Source organism: Lucilia sericata, unplaced genomic scaffold, assembly GCF_015586225.1.
Source record: "Lucilia sericata isolate MDLA Ls3-8-SP2 unplaced genomic scaffold, ASM1558622v1 Contig000102F_arrow, whole genome shotgun sequence".
Classification (NCBI taxonomy): Eukaryota; Metazoa; Arthropoda; class Insecta; order Diptera; family Calliphoridae; genus Lucilia; species Lucilia sericata.
The window spans coordinates 99,454-117,728 of NW_023994134.1; positions in this window are offsets into that span (position 1 = coordinate 99,454).

An 18,275-nucleotide genomic window follows, 5' to 3' on the forward strand; every position below is an offset into this window, starting at 1 on the left:
TTGTTAGGAGACGCTAAACTTTTAAAATTTGTTGAGTCCAGCAGTTCTAAGACATTGGGAATTCAATGGAATGCTCAATTGGACTGTTTTTATTTTGAGGTTAACCCTATTCCTCGAAACACTACTCACTCTAAGATGGAAGTTTTGTCCACAATTGCGAAACTATTTGATCCCGTAGGTTGGTTAGGACCTGTGGTGGTAGTAGCTAAAATGATAATGCAAAGAGTATGGCTTGACAATATTGAATGGGATGATTCTCTTCCATCGTCAACTGAGAATGAGTGGCAAAAGTTGATTAATTCCTATCAGAAAGTTAATAACATTCGCATACCTCGTTGGATTCATTACACTCCTAATTGTTCGGCTGAACTACATGTTTTCTCTGATGCTTCAGAAAAAGCATACGCGGGGGTAATTTATATTCGTATTGAATACACAAGCGGCGAAATTTATACTAATTTGTTGTGTTGTAAAACAAAAGTAGCTCCAATTAAATCAATTTCGATACCCCGTCTAGAGCTTTGTGAAGCGGTCTTAGGCTCAGAACTTTAAAGACGATACTTAGCGAAATCGATATTAAGCTCAATAAGATTTATTGTTGGACTGACTCCAATCAGACTGCTGGCTGAAAAAGGACCCTTGCACGTGGTCAACATTTGTGGCAAATCGCGTATGCAAAATACAAGAAAATGTTGGCCGACATAATTGGTATCACGTACGGTCTGAGGAGCCGATTTAGGCAGTCGAGGTATTTCTCCTTCGGAGTTGGCAGATAGCGAACTTTGGTGGCAGTGTCCACAATGGCTTCGTAACAGTAAAACCTTATGGAATATTACTGATCTATCTCGCCTTGACACAGACATTGAGGGTCGTACAGTTAGGTCACATGTTACGATGATAAATGAGGATATTTTATTTTTTATTTTATATCGCGATAAAACACTTTCGAGTAAAGATCTAGACAGAGCCAAATTACATTTGGTTAAAGCAACTCAAAAATTGCACTTTGCCGAAGAGAATACCTGTCTCATGAATAGGAAACCTGTGTGTCCCAAAAGTTTTCTAATTCCTTTAAATCCATTTCTGGACAAAGACGGAATTATGAGATTAAATGGTCGCTTAGCAAAATCACCGTCTCTTCGGTATACCGAACAATATCCGATTATTTTGCCTTACGACAGCAAATTCACTCTTCTTTTGGTACAATTCGTACATTTAATTTCTACACACGGTGGCAATCAATTAATGTTGCGGATACTTCGCATCGAATATTGGGTACCCAGACTCAAATCTAAAATCCGTGGAGTTATAAGTCGGTGCAAACGCTGTATTATTGATCGAAAACGAGCGAGTAATCAAATAATGGCAGCGCTTCCTCCTGGAAGGACAATACTTGATAGGCCTTTTACTACAACCGGTGTTGATTTTACAGGACCGTTCAATATAAAAAGTTTCACTGGTACAGCATGTCGTATTACAAAAGGATATGTTTGCGTTTTTGTCTGTTTTTCGACGAAAGCATTTCATTTGGAAGCAACATCCGATTTCCGACCGCTACCTTTTTATTGGCTTTTCAACGTTTTATATCGCGTAGAGGTTGCCCTCAAACAATGTTTTCGGATAATGGTATAAATTTTACGGGCGCGTCACGAGAACTAGAAAAAGATATTAGACTCTTTATGAGAGAAAGTCAAACTGCAGTCAGTTCCACATACGGTATTCAGGGTCTTTCATGGCACTTTATTCCGGCTGGGGCTCCTCATATGGGAAGCCGCAGTGAAAAGTTTTAAACTTCATTTTAGAAAGGAAGCGCAATACTTCAAATACACATTTGAAGAACTGATAACAGTACTGGCTCGAATCGAATCATGTCTTAATTCTCGTCCTCTATGTCCAATGTCGGAGAATCCTGGGGATCCGGTTGCTCTAACTCCCGGTCATTTTTTAACTGGCTCGCCATTATTAGCTCCTCCGAAGCGTATGATAGAAGAATCTCCCATAAGTCTTGTAAATCGGTTTCGGAAAATGAAAGCGTTGTCTCATCAGTTTTGCCGTCGGTGGAAGGAAGAATATTTAAAATGTCTACATAAACGTTACAAATGGAAAAATCCACAACGCGAAATTCAGTTGGATGATTTAGTCGTCATACGGCACGAAAATTTACCTCCAACATCATGGAGATTAGGTCGCGTCGTTAAGCTCTATCCGGGTAGTGATAGCTATGTTAGAGTAGTGGATGTACGAACTGCGAATGGGGTTGTAAGACGACATATCGCAAAGCTCGTCATTTTGACAAATTTGTCTTAACATTGATACTTTTCACATTTCTTAGCACCATGGACGCTCTACCTAAATACTCCGAAGCAGATCTTTTAGAAGAATACGATGAGGCAATGGAAGTTGGGGCCCCAGCTTCTACCGAAACTTCAGCTCCGACTCAAAACTCATCAACTCCAGCAGTGGTAGACTCCCCGTGATTTGGATGAGGAAATGCTAGTTACGGCTCCTGCTTCGTCTGAAACCCCAACTACTGCGAAATTGCCTATTTCAACTTCATCAACAGCAGCTGTGGTAGACGCTCCTGCTACTACGGTGTCACCTACGACATCCATACGCGTTAAAACGAACAAAAACTCGGTCTCGAATAATATTAAGACACAATGTAGGGTTTGTAAACATAAGCACCCTTTGAGATTTTGCCCAGTTTTTCGTGGAATGAGTCAGGAAAAGAAACTTCGTATGGTAGTTCTTCATCGTTACTGCTCTAGGTGTCTAGCACAAAGCCATATGGCGAAAGAATGTTCTAGTACATTCAAATGCCGCACATGCGCAGGGGATCACAATACTCTCTTGCATTTCAATAAGAATAATAAACCTACCAATTCTGCTACTGTCCGTCCGAAATCCCATCCAAAACAATCTAAAATGCGCAAAACCGCTGACACTCGTCACGCGAAATCCTATTCGTCGGAAAGTCCCACAGTACAACTTCCCTTTAAACACGTCGTCACCTTTTCGCCATCTTTAAGATGCATTTTATAAGTGAACAATAAAGCAATACCTATACGAGCCATTCTTGACGCTTGTTGCAAGATGAGTTATGTTTGCGAGACCTTAATTTCAGAATTGAAAATTCCATCATCTACCGTAGACGATGTGAAATATTGTCGCTTGACTATAGGTTCTCAGTATGACCGGAATGAGAAAATCGCTTTAACGGCAAAGGTGACAAAAATGAAAGGTGTAGTCACACCAAATGAGTCTGTGTCCGACTCCATTAAACAATCCTTTGAAGGTTTTCCGCTAGACCCTAATTTTAACAAGTCAGGTGGCGTCGCTTTAGTTTTGGGTCCAGAGTTAATGCCGCAAATAATGAAAAATAGAAATTATTCGAGTCCGGGTCTACCGATAGCCCAATATACTAGCTTGCTAGTCAGGTCCCATGGACCTCCTAATGAACTTAATTGAACAAAAAAAAAAAATTAATAAATATCTTTTAAGCTCACACAAGAACTATACCTTTTATTTCTTATTAGATTATATTGTTTAGCATTAGTCATATTAATGTTGCAACATATCTTAATGTTGCAAGGTGGCCGGCAATGTTTAAGTACAAACGCTTAAAATGCTTAATTTATATAATTATTCCCTATTGAATAAGTTGGGTTCTAAGTGGGTTAATATTAATTTTAGGATCAATGTCTACTCCTCTAATTTTACACCTATGATTAGAAAGTGACGTTTATTCTAACGAGTAAACCGCTAACGGTTCCTTAAACATTGTTTGCCATCTACCTTTTACTTATTTTTAATGTACTCGTTACTTTACTTTGGTTTGATACATCAATCAACGCACTTCGTGTTAACCAAACTAAATAAAACCCTTTGGACAAAGGTAATATTTATTAAATAAAATCAGAACCTTCTTCTGAAATTTAAAATTGACAAATCCTGTGTTTTATTTTTTCTCCTCTTCCTCTGCATTAACGGCAAACACAGAGCAACAATTAATTACTAAGAACAAACTTTAAAAATAAATGGAAGGACATTAAAGTTATATTATGAAGGAGATGATGAAGAGACGACAGTTTCAGATGATATAAATCTGTTACCAGAATTTTATAGTATTGAGCAATTAGGTGGTACTAATAATCCTTTACGTTTAGACCATTTGAATTCCGAAGAATCAAAAGCTATTCGTATTTTAATTCAGAAACATGAAGATGTTTTCCATCATAAAGGTGATGATTTGACCTTTACAAATGAAGTAAAACATAAAATTGATACAGGACTGACAGGTCCCATATATTCTAAAACATATAGATATCCTAGTATTCATACAGAAGAAGTAGAAAAACAAATGAACGAAATGTTAGATCAAGGAATCATAAAACATTCAAATTCACCATTTAACGCACCTATAAGGATTGTCCCTAAAAAAGAGAACAAAGTAGGTAACAAAGAATGGCGTATAGTCATAGATTATCGCAAATTAAATCAGGTTACTAAGGAAGATAAATATCCTATACCACGAATAGATGACATACTAGACAAACTAGGTAGAGCGAATTATTTTTCGACATTAGATCTTACCAAGAGATTCTATCAAATAGAAGTGAGTTCATTCGAATGCCTTTTGAGCTTAAGAACGCTCCTTCGACTTTTCAGTGCATGATGAACAATGTTCTTAGGGAACATGTTAACAAAATCTGTGTTATTTACATGGACGATATCTTAGTATTTTCGACTTCTTTACAAGAACACATTAGTAACTTAGAAAAAATATTTATTACATTGAGGAAAGCAAACTTAAAGGTGTCTTTAAATAAAAGCGAGTCCTTGAAAAAAGAAACTGAGTTTCTGGGACATATAGTTACGAACGAAGGCATAAGGCCAAATCCTAATAAAATAGAAGCTATTAAAAAACAAACCATTCCAAAAACGGTCAGGGAAATACAAAGTTTCCTAGGACTAAGTGGTTATTATAGAAAATTTATTCCCAATTATTCTAAAATTGCAAAACCTTTAACGATCCGCCTTAAAAAGGATGCAGTTATCAACGTATATGATAAGGATTATAGAGAGAGTTTTGAAAAATTAAAAAATATTCTTATGTCAGATATGATATTAAGGTATCCTGACTTTAATCAGAAATTTATATTAACAACGGATGCGAGTAATTATGACTTGGGCGCAGTACTTTCTCAAAAGAGCGGGCCAATAGCATCTGCATCAAGAACGCTAAATAAACATGAATGTAATTACTCAACTATAGAGAAGGAATTGCTGTCAATAGTATGGGCAGTAAAACAATTTAGACATTACCTTTACGGAAGAAGATTTGATTTACATACAGATCACAAACCTTTAATATGGATAGCAAACCTTAAAGGTCCCAATTCTAAACTTATTCGATGGAAAATCAAGCTCAATGAATATGAGTTCGATATATCCCATGTACAAGGTAAAGAAAACAAAGTAGCGGATGTACTTTCAAGAATTAGGGAAACTAACGTAAACCAAAAATATTATTCACAATGCCAAATATGTGGTAAAGATAACAGAGATAAAACTAGCGAAAATCAACATATGTTGAAAATTGCCCTTTATGTGGAAAAACTTATGCAACAATAAGTGCATTAAATAAACATTTAGGAGAAATACACTCTAGGGAAGATCTTGCGAAAAACCCAAGAAACCCTTATAGTAAAAAACAAACAACTAGTAGAGTAGACATTTTAGAAAGCATTCCAGTCATTGAAGATGACAACCAAACTTTGAAAAGGTTACAGAAAAACCTTTTCAAAGTTTCAAGAATCAAATTATCCTTAAAAAGGAGATTTATCTAAAATTGATGAAGATATAATATTTTCTAATAATAGAATATTATATAACTATACAGAACATGATTCTGATCTGATAGCGCAAATATTAGACAAGATCATACTATTTAAAGAAGTGGCATTATATTGTCCTGACAAAGAGGATTTAATAAAACTCCAAAATGAATTCATAAACAGAAAATCTAACCCTAATAAAATTATTGAAGCTGAAGATTTCTTAACTAATCATATTATTGAAGAATAGAATGTTGAAGAAATATTAGAAATAATAGCCAAACATCATAGGTTTGATAATAATCACCCTGGAATAAACAAAACTTATGAAGATTTAAAACAATTATGTTACTATCCAAACCTGAAAAAAGAAATAACAAAATTTATTAACAATTACCACATTTGTAACTTTAAACATGAAAGAAACCCTATTAAGCTACCTTTGGAGAAAACAGAAACTCCAACAGGTCCTTTTCAAATATATCATTCAGATATATGGTATATAAATAACAATCAAATGTACGTAACAATGATAGATAAATTTACAAAATACGCAATGATTGATGAAATTCCTGAAAGAACAACTTTGACATTAATTAAAGCTTATTTAAAACTGTTTCTTTTGATGAAAAAACCGAATAAAATTATATTGGATAATGAAGGTGGTTTTTGGTCACCATTGTTTACAGATTTTTTGGAAAAACAAAATATTGAATATCATTTTACTACTCCAAATAGACACACAGGTAATTCTGATGTCGAAAGACTTCATGGAACCTTGAATGAACAGATAAGAATTTTGAAGATTAGGGAACAGGAAAATGACATTAACTTTAATATTGATTTACCCATACAAGCCTTAAGTGCTTATAACAATTTGACACATTCAACTACTGGCAAAAAGCCAATAGATTTACATTTTTCAAATAAAGTTGACACAAAAGAAATATATATGAGAATGGACAGTAAAAAACAAAAAACTTTAGATTACATAAATAGAAATAGACATGATCATAGTATTAATACCAAATATGCCAAAAACGTAGGAAAAGATGGAAAATTTAATCAAAAAATTAAGAAAGTTAAGGCAAAACAAATTAATCCTAGAAAGTATATTCATAAGGAAAATCTTTATCATAAAGATCAGTTTATTAAAGAGAAAAAATATATTTCTATATCTTTGGAGGTTCTTGTTGACGATGCTGACGATCAACCTGGCCCTAGCACAAAAACTACTGACAACTGATTTGAGTTATGGAAACGGATTTACTTTAATACAAACAGGAGAAGTGGCACTTATTGAAAATTATTTGAAAATACTACATATATTCAACACAGAAAAATATTCCGACTATGTGAAGGAATTGAAGTTTAAAATAGAACCATTAAAGAACGAATACTTAAATCATCAAATTAGACATATTGAAAAGCAATTATATTCGATTATACCAAGGCATAGACAGATTAGAGGACTAGTAAACGTATTTGGAACGGGACTTAAATGGATATACGGTGTTATGGATGATAACGACCGAATTGAAATAGAAACTAAATTAAAAATCATAACAGAAAATAACAGAAACATTATCGAACAAGTTAATAAACAAGTTACAATAAACGAACATTTTGAAAATCAACTCGTAAAACTGTCTGACTTGGGAAATTTACAAACTATATCTATTATACAAAATAAACAATTAATCAATGAAACTCTAAAACAAGTTAGAAAATTCGAATTACAATACGAATTAGATCATATAGAAAAAATAATTGAACAAGTTAAAGAATTATTATTGGCTTCTAAATTAAGGACTTTTACTAGAGACATACTTACCGATCAAGGGATTAACTACTTTAAGATTACAATAGACAAAATTAAAAACATCGAATTGGATGTTGCATTGCATGATAAAAACATAATCTTTATAATTAGGATTCCTAATATGGAAACTGAAACATATAAAGAAATTGTTATCCAACCAATTCCAAACAAGAATAAAAAACAAAGTGTATTAGATAATAAGAACTATATTGTTAAGCAAAACATTGTTTAAAAAAAAATTAAAAACAAGTTAGAGTACTATATTCGGCTGAGCCGAATCTTAAATACCCTCCACCAGCTACTTTTATATTAATACTTTTTTAATTGATCAAATATTTGTAGAAATAAGTTTTCTCATGTCGTAAATAGAAAAACCCCAAGATTTAAACAGCTTAAATCTGTTACAATTCCAAGATTTATCGAACATTACAAACCCCATTTTCTTTTATATTTTTATAGCGCCCTAAGATATGCTTTAACGATATTTAATAATGTGCATATATGCATGTGTATGTAAGATTTAAGGATTTTCAAAATACATATATATAATTTTGTTCTACACAAATTGATAATACAACTAGCTAAATACGGTTAAATTGGTTTTAGGGGCAGGACCTAGTATGGGAGATATGACCAATTATAGACCGATCGTAAAAAATTCTTTAGGCAAAATTTCTGTACATAAAAGCTATATTTCAGTCAAATTTTGTATCTATATCGTAATTTAGTATTAAGTAATGTGTGTTCAAGTGATTTTCTGAAGGGACACTTGCATGGGACCGACCGCACCCATGTTATGGACCGATCGTGAAAAAAATTTGAAATAGAATTTTTGTATACCAAACTAATATTTGTGTCAAATTTTGTATCAATAGCTTTATTTGGTAATGAGTAACGTGCGTTTAAGAGATTTTCGTAAAAGGACATTGTATGACCAATTATGTACACAGAAAAAAATGAAATTCAAAATCAAACAAAAAATTCATAAAGCCAAGTATTTTTTTAACTAAAATAGGACCTATCACGAAATTCGTAAAATCAAGTACTCAAATTCGTAAATTCTTTATTGAAAAAATTTCAGGATTTTTCTTATTAAAATAATATACTATTTACGAAAAACATTAATAAATATTCGCAACATTTCCAAACAATTATTTTACTTAAACAATAACGCAAATTATTTGTATTTGTACTGAAATTCAAGCAATTATTTTATCTGAAACAGATAAATTATTTATTGTATTTTGGCAATAATAATACACAAAATTCCTTATTGAATCTATAAAAATTTTGTTAAAAAATATATATTGAATTTTAACAAAAATTTTACTAATTCTATAAAATTAAAATTTGTAGAAAAAAGTACTTATTTCATTTACATTCTAGAAACTATTATTTGTACTGTGAAAACTGAAACACTTATACATTAAATGTTATAAACCAGTGCTGCCCATACACATACTGTTACACATTAATTTGTATTGGTAAAGCAGCAGAGAACAATTCCCAGTTGAAAAAATGATCGTAGACGACATTGTCTTCGACGATTCATGCAAGACATTTTCGAATTTGTCCCCTATCGCTGAAGTTGGCTAAACGACAATGTGTAAGAAATCTTCGTTAACGACAAGATTAGCGACAAAGACCTGTTCATTGTCGTCTTTTAAATCCTATTAAAGACGAGATGAGCGACTGTGTCTTTAATATATTCTTCTCTAAACGATGCACAGTGGTATAGGAAAAAAAAAAGAGGGAAATAATTCGGTAACTTCTAAACGGTTAATCCGATTTTAATGAAATTTGGTATGCACAAAAAGGAGGTGTTGTCGAGTTTAGGTTTTGAATTTGGACCTTATAGGCCAACCAGGGGCCCGGCGGGGGGTCCTCAAATTAGGACACCTCGGCAATGTTAAATTTTTAAAACGATCTTATTTCTTCATTTGAGTTCCGATTTAAAAAAAATTTCGTATATAGAATCTTCTCATCGAGCACTATAAAAAATGTCGTCGTAGCAGTAAATTATCTCTTATAGTTTAGGAGATATTCGCATTTGAAAATTAAAATTTTAAAATTTTTACCGTCCTTACTTTAGTTTTTTGATAATAGCGGGTCCAAATATTCCCGATTTTCGCCATTTTTTTTTATTCGCTTAACAACAAGTCTATATATCAAGCAGTGAAAGAATTATGTAAAAATCATGACTGAGTCCAAAGTTATAGGCATTTTAATTTAAAAAATTAAAAAAAGGCGATTTTTTGCCATTTTTTTGGGAAAAAAGTATCTTTTTCTTTTTAAGTTATCTAAAAAGTTTCTAAGAAGATGTATATAGAATTTATACTTTTTGAAAAGCTGACTTTACATAAAATACGATAAATGAAACAAAACCTAAAAATTTTTGATACCGAGGGGACCAGATCCATCCAAAAAAACCCTATTTTTTATATAAAATTCAATTTTGAGCAAAAATTCTCAAATCGCATAGTCGATATCAAATTATAGTGACCTGTTTTATATGACCCAATATGTTCTTAATCATTTTGTAACGGGTTTCGATAACCCCGCCCCTGGTATGGATATAATAGGCAAAAAACCAAAAAATCCCATTTTTGGGATTTTTTAAAACTTTTTTGGGAATTCCGGGATTTCTAATAAGAAAATTCGAACTTTTTATTTAATTTTAGATTTTGAGTAAAAAAATCTACCTAACTGTAAAATTTCATCAAAAAATATTCATAAATAAAATTTTTATTGCAATTTGAAAAATTTGTATCTTCGCAAAAACTGAATAAAAAACATTTTTTAATTTTTTTAAAAAAAGTATTCCGCGAATTTTTTAATTTTCAAAAATTATATACAGTTTTGAAAAATAGACAAAATTACCTTTCCATTGATATATAACATGCCTACCTAATGTTTTTTAAGTGACAAATTAATTAGGGAAAACTCAACATCTTTTAGAGAATTTACCTAGTACTATTATTTTCATCCATACATTTGTTAGGCATGTTTTACTACCTAAATTTTTATGAATTTTTACAGCCACTTTTTACGATTAATCTTTTATTCTTTATCCCTAAAAAAAATTAACAAGTATTTATTTTATATAAAAATAGTCTTTATTTATTTTTTTTTTTATAAATTAATATAATTTTGTAAAATAATCGGTATCACAGTAGTCCATATCTAAAAGATAAAGTAAATCTTTAAATTCATGAATATTTTCAAATGCTAACGTTTTGTAGCAAATCCAACGTTTCCTTATAGTAGATAAAACAGGATCAGAAGATAGAATTAGATTATTAAAAATATCTTCATTTTGAGACTGCCTAGAACACTTCCTTGAGCTAAACTGATGAATATGCTTAAAGTCTCTATTCCTCGATTCTTGGGGTTCTTCTGTAAGCTCTCCTAAAGGCAGAATATTATGTTCTATGATGACCTTTCCATGACATAATATCTTGTGAACTGTAGGTGTCATTTCTTTCCAGGGATATAATTCCAAAAGTAATTTAGAAACTTTTGTAGAATACTCTCCAAATTTTGTTGCGTTCACTTTATGCTTGCTATTTATCGCCATTAGAATAATATTGACCTTTTGCAGTAAATCCATACTAATTCCGGTTATTTCGGAAGTAGTTTCAAAATGTTTAAAAAAACGTCTAGCGGTATTACCATCGTTTGTGCTTCCATATCCTGTGAGTGGTTTATCAATATTTAATCCCATCCGCTTTTTAAATTCCTCTTGAATTCTTCGTTTCTCACTGGCTCTCATTTCCATTAACTCCTTATTGTTATTTGCACTTTTGTTTGCATTTTCCGGTATGCTTCTGTACTTTAAATCATATGCTAAATGTAGAAAATGTTCCAGAAATCGTATGCGAGCATGTAGGGGGGATATTCCAAATTGTAATGTTTCCTCATTTATTGATCTTTGCTTGGAAATATTCGAAAATTCTGATTTTTTATCACCACATATGTAGCAGTACCAAGTAGATGATGTTCCTGTAATGGCATTTCCAACTTTCCCATCAATCATTGTAAGTTTTAAATCATAGGACATGTTAAACGAATAATTTTCTATTTCGATTGTTATAGGTTCCAAGTTTTTAATTTCTGCTTCAATACGATTTATCAAATCTTGCGTTGTTGTTTTGGATTCCTTTATATACTCAAAGCTTATTGGCCTACAAAAAGCTTTGGATCCTGGAGTCGAATTCTTCCAAATATCATCGAAACTGGTTGATGGAGAATCGCTGTCAGCATACTTTCGAATTCTTAATGGAACTAGCGATGCCATAAATACACTTTTATACTCGGAAGATGATTCACTTGTGTTGATTTGTTTATATTCCGAGAGTGCTGATAATCCATCACATCCCCACTTACAAATGAGTTGAAGATCACAAGAATTTATTTTTTTTAGTTGGTCTGAAGAAAAGTCAGAAGCAATCCTTAAAGCAGTATTTTCGAGTAGAGCGCCGAGTCCAATAACAGCCTTCCGATCAGTTATTTCAATAGGAGATGGTATAATGCTTTTCTTCTTTTCATTTATTTTGTCATATGATGGTAAAACATCCACTCCTTTTTCAGATAGCGCCTTTCTTAACGTTATGTAGTTATCACTTAATCCCAGCTGCAACATAAGCGCAATAGCTTCTTCCTCAGTGAACGTTGTATCAGATGATGGTGTGGGTATACTCTTTACAATTCTTTTCAGTCGTCTTGGTGATGCGGTTGGAAGAATATTTGCAATTTTTATGGCATCCAAAGGCTGTTTTTCTTTTCTTAACATTGCTTTAAAAGTGTCCGAAACTTCTTCGTTAGATAAGGTTTCTAGTGAAGTTGATAACCTTTTCCTCTTAGATTTTGAGCTCAAATCCTCATACTGCTTACAGGGAGCACCAACAGTTGATACGCAAATAGCAACTTCTACACATTCATTCAGCCAATCAGAAAATTTCGATCGAAATTTAGCAATGGAATACCGAACACTCTTCAGTTTTATATCAACTGATTTTATAAAATTTTCAATTTTACATATATCAGTTTTATCCACTTTATTTTTATGTGCAGTTTCAATATATTTCAATAAGAAGTTCACTTTATCTTGAAAAGGAGCTGAAGAGTGTTCAAATAAAATGGAGCACAAATCATTTTTTTTTAGTACGATCGCCATGGTTAGAAAATTACAAATAATTACAAACAGATATAAACCTGTCTTATATATTAATTACAGGTACTTAAATTAAATTATTTTTTAAAGGGTTATGATATTCTACCTAATATGTCTAACGTATCCTTATGTAATGAATTTTTCCTCAATAGGTCACTTTAATAAGCTACCTATTAAAGTGACCTATAGGGGTAAAAATCATTACAGTTTAAAAAATAATACCTGAAAATTTTTTAATATATGTAACAAATTTAAGAGTTAACGTTATGGATGAAAATAATAGTGCTAGGTAAATTTTCTAAAAGATGTTGAGTTTTCCCTAATTAATTTGTCACTTAAAAAACATTAGGTAGGCATGTTATATATCAATGGAAAGGTAATTTTGTCTATTTTTCAAAACTGTATATAATTTTTGAAAATTAAAAAATTCGCGGAATACTTTTTTTAAAAAAATTAAAAAATGTTTTTTATTCAGTTTTTGCGAAGATACAAATTTTTCAAATTGCAATAAAAATTTTATTTATGAATATTTTTTGATGAAATTTTACAGTTAGGTAGATTTTTTTACTCAAAATCTAAAATTAAATAAAAAGTTCGAATTTTCTTATTAGAAATTCCGGAATTCCCAAAAAAGTTTTAAAAAAATCCCAAAATTGGGATTTTTTGGTTTTTTGCCTATTATATCCATACCAGGGGCGGGGTTATCGAAACCCGTTACAAAATGATTAAGAACATATTGGGTCATATAAAACAGGTCACTATAATTTGATATCGACTATGCGATTTGAGAATTTTTGCTCAAAATTGAATTTTATATAAAAAATAGGGTTTTTTTGGATGGATCTGGTCCCCTCGGTATCAAAAATTTTTAGGTTTTGTTTCATTTATCGTATTTTATGTAAAGTCAGCTTTTCAAAAAGTATAAATTCTATATACATCTTCTTAGAAACTTTTTAGATAACTTAAAAAGAAAAGGATACTTTTTTCCCAAAAAAATGGCAAAAAATCGCCTTTTTTTAATTTTTTAAATTAAAATGCCTATAACTTTGGACTCAGTCATGATTTTTACATAATTCTTTCACTGCTTGATATATAGACTTGTTGTTAAGCGAATAAAAAAAAAAATGGCGAAAATCGGGAATATTTGGACCCGCTATTATCAAAAAACTAAAGTAAGGACGGTAAAAATTTTAAAATTTTAATTTTCAAATGCGAATATCTCCTAAACTATAAGAGATAATTTACTGCTACGACGACATTTTTTATAGTGCTCGATGAGAAGATTCTATATACGAAATTTTTTTTAAATCGGAACTCAAATGAAGAAATAAGATCGTTTTAAAAATTTAACATAGCCGAGGTGTCCTAATTTGAGGACCCCCCGCCGGGCCCCTGGTTGGCCTATAAGGTCCAAATTCAAAACCTAAACTCGACAACACCTCCTTGTGCATACCAAATTTCATTAAAATCGGATTAACCGTTTAGAAGTTACCGAATTATTTCCCTCTTTTTTTTTTCCTATACCACTGTGCGATGTCAAAGACATGAAGTAAGACAACGCCTTCAAAATAGTCCTGTATCAAACAGAAATAATGAAAAGATGGGCGACAAGGTCTAGAATATTGTCATGTAACTTACTCTGTTGACGACTATATGATCGATAAATTCTTAAGCGTTGTCTTCTGGGCTTTTTTTTATGAAGACACCATAGAAGACAATGTCTTTCTATATAAGCTATTGAGAGAATAAACTCGTATATACTTCTCTATATTAATTATATTACTGACAGTTTAAGATAATATGTCTTCAACGATGTCTTTTAAATAACTCTATTGACGACAGTATGAGCGACTAATCTTAAATATTTTCTTCTAACAAATACACACGATGATGATATGAGCGACAATGTCTTGGATGTTGTCTTATATTGGACTATACTGACGGCAAGATGAGCGACATTGTCTTGCAAGTTGTCCCCTATTTAATTCTATTTGATGAGAGTCAATGTTTCTATGCAGTGTGATTGCAAAAAAAAAATGTAAAATAACGGTAAAATAACTGCCATTTGAAAAAAGGGCAAAATAGAAAAGTAAAGACTCATTTGAGTGCGAACAGTTGCATAAGTAAGAGTGTTTTAAAGTGTTTAAAAGTGAAATTAAAAGTGTTATCAAAATATATTTAATTTAATAATAAATACGGAAATGTACTCAAAGCTTTATATGGTGAGTATTTTAAGACATATTACTTGGCAATAAAAAAACATATCTATAACTTTTTAAAATTCATATTTTTTAAACAGAATCCGCAAAAAAAGAGGGATATACCTACGAGGAATTTATAAAAGATTTAAGAGGTATCTTTCGTAGAATCAAGAATACTTACAATAAGGAAAAAGCTAGACAATACAATAAAGATAATTCAAATTCAAATAATTCTCAATAACCCTTTTTATAACAATTAATATGTTTTTAAAAATTTATTCAAATGAAATAAATATTGTTTTTGAATTAAATGTGATATTTTAAAATATTTTTATTCAACTTAAAACATTTTCTTTTAAAAAATAAAGTGAACGACAAAGCTTAGGACATTGTCACTCATGTAATCGTTGACGCCAAAGTGAATGATACTATCATCAATATAGTCGTTAATTACAAAGCTGAGGACATTTTCGCCCATATAATCGTTGACGACAAAGTGGACGATATTGTCGCTTATTTAGTCGTTAACGACAAAGCCCATATAATCGTTGACGACAAAGTGGATGATCTTGTCGCCCATATAATCGTTCACGACAAAGTGGATGATATTGTGGCTTATATAGTCGTTGATGATAAAATGGTGGAATTAATCTATATTTTTGGGTGAAGGACAAACTGAGCGACATTGTCTCTCATCTAGTCGTCCACGATTTTCGCGACACTTGTTCGAAAATGTCGTTGACGATTTGTTCCGGCTGTCCTACATTTGTCTTCCAGGACTTTACATTGTCGTGTACCCATCGTTGAGGATGTCTTAAAGACAAGCCCAACTGGGAAAGTTTAACCCAAAATAAAACTGTACTAATAAAATGACTGCAAACTAAAAAGTATATTCTAACTGTCAAATTGATATTATGGATTTTGACAGACAGCGTACATTAAAGTTCATATATAAAAAACTATCAGCTGTGCTCTCTCATTCATCTACATAAATAATTTACATGTGCACAACACGATCGTAAACGAACCTCTTAACAAGGGCGTAATAAATACAACAATTTTATTTAGTTGTTTCAAAGCATTCAACAAAGCATGTTGATGTCGCTTTGTTTCAGAAATTACAGTTTATTACAAATTATGGAATGCATATGAGTGAAAAAATTTTAAAAATATTTTACACCCATTGATTATTTGCATTTTGTCGATTAAAAGTAAACTCTAAATTCTACTAATTGTATTTTATTCTTGTAACAAAGCGTTTTGTTTAAATTAACACAAAATCTATAAAATCACTCATAAGTTGTCTCGAAACATTTCGAAACAGATCATACATTATTCCGATTGGTTTTTCACTTTAACTCTATTGTCTCTATTTTTTTTTTTGTATTTGTTTGCTTTTACACTTTTATTGTTGTGTGTGGATGATTAACTGCTTTTTTAACTTCGGCCGCACTACAGACAGTATTCGTAAATAAACGAGTGACTTGTAAGTCATTTTTAACGCACTAGTGCAGATGTCTAGTATCTACACCTATATTAAGATTAAAGAAATCTCAAGTTGCAGTTAACTTATCCATAATTCCTTTGGAAAATGGGCAAGCATCTTCGTCCGGGGGTGTTATGGATACACAATCCATGCACAATAGTAAACTCCAGTTTGCTTGTTGATTTGTATGTATTATTGTTATAATACATAAATACATTGTCAACATAAACAAGTAAGAGTGTTATATTCGGCTATGCCGAATCTATATACCCACCATCAAACCTCGTTTGACTCGAATGAAACTTATGTCGAATTTCATCTATATACTAGTATTTTTAAGCCAGTGATGAGCGTTAAAGTCATTTTTTGAAGGGGACCTTACATGGGGGGTAGGGTCAATTATGGACCGATCCTCCTAAAATTTTGCATAGTGATTTTGGATCATAAGAAACTTACTTATGTCGAATTTCATCGCTATATTCGTATTTTTAAACAAGTTATGGCTGTTAAAGCTGCTTTTCGAGGGGCCACTTGTATGGGGGCTATCCGAAAACGTGGACCGATATTGCCCATTTTCAATACCAAACAAATCTTACCTATAAGAAATATTTATGTGAAATTTCAATCCTCTAGCTCTTTCCATTCGGACTCTATCGTGCTTTCAACAGACAGACAGATAGACGGACGGACAGACATGGCTAGATCGTCTTAGAATTTAATGAGGACCCAGAATATATATACTTTTGTGGGTCTATGACCAATATTTCGATGTGTTACAAACGGAATGGCAAAATCAATATACCCCCCATCTTTTTTGATGGTGGGTATAATAAATTCAAATATGAAAACTACTCATAGTATTTCTTTTCAAATGTAAAACTGCTGACTGAATGTCTGTCAGAGTTTTAGTTGATAAACAAAACGATATAATTTATGTTAGTTGTTTAAGAGCATCACGACAATAAAGTCGAAAAAAAATAAAGAAAAGGTTTTTATTTAATTATACCCTAAAAATCGGAAGATATTGGAAAAAAAAGTTTTTTGTTGACTAGACAGACCAAAAAAATTTTATCTCAAAATTTTCTTAACCGATTTAATATTTTTCACTGTTTTGGAAAGAGTTTCCTTTGTACTTTTCAAAAAGTACACACACTTATATATTTTTAAAGGAAATGTGTAAAATATTTAGATCTAAATACAAATTTTTATATTTTTTCAATTTTTTTAAAATAATATCAACGTAAGATATGCAACACAAATCAATATAAGCTTTATTATTCAAATTGATAATTTACTTTAGAAATGAGGGATTTGTATGTATATTATGTTGTTCTGCAGATAGCTAAACAGAAAATATATTTTTGAAGTGAATTCTGAAAATATTTTAAAATTTTAATTTACTTAGTGTTAAAAAGCACAACTTTCAATGATCGATAATATAAAATATTGACCTAACAACGCCGAACGCTCTAACCTAGTACTTTAAACTATCATGTGAATTTTTTACACAATTACTGCGTAATTAGTATAATTGGATTATAAGTTTAACCCATTAATGCCCACGGCGATCTACGTAAGGTAGAAATGTGAAATTTGGATATGACAGTTTACTTGTGTATATAAACTGATTTCAATTAAAAAAATTTTTCTATCTTGCCTTGTTTGGATTTTAGAAGACGTTACGTATACGTAGCAGTGGGCATTACCCACGAATTTTTGTCCTTAAGTATTTTAAGTAAAAGTTACATATTTTTAC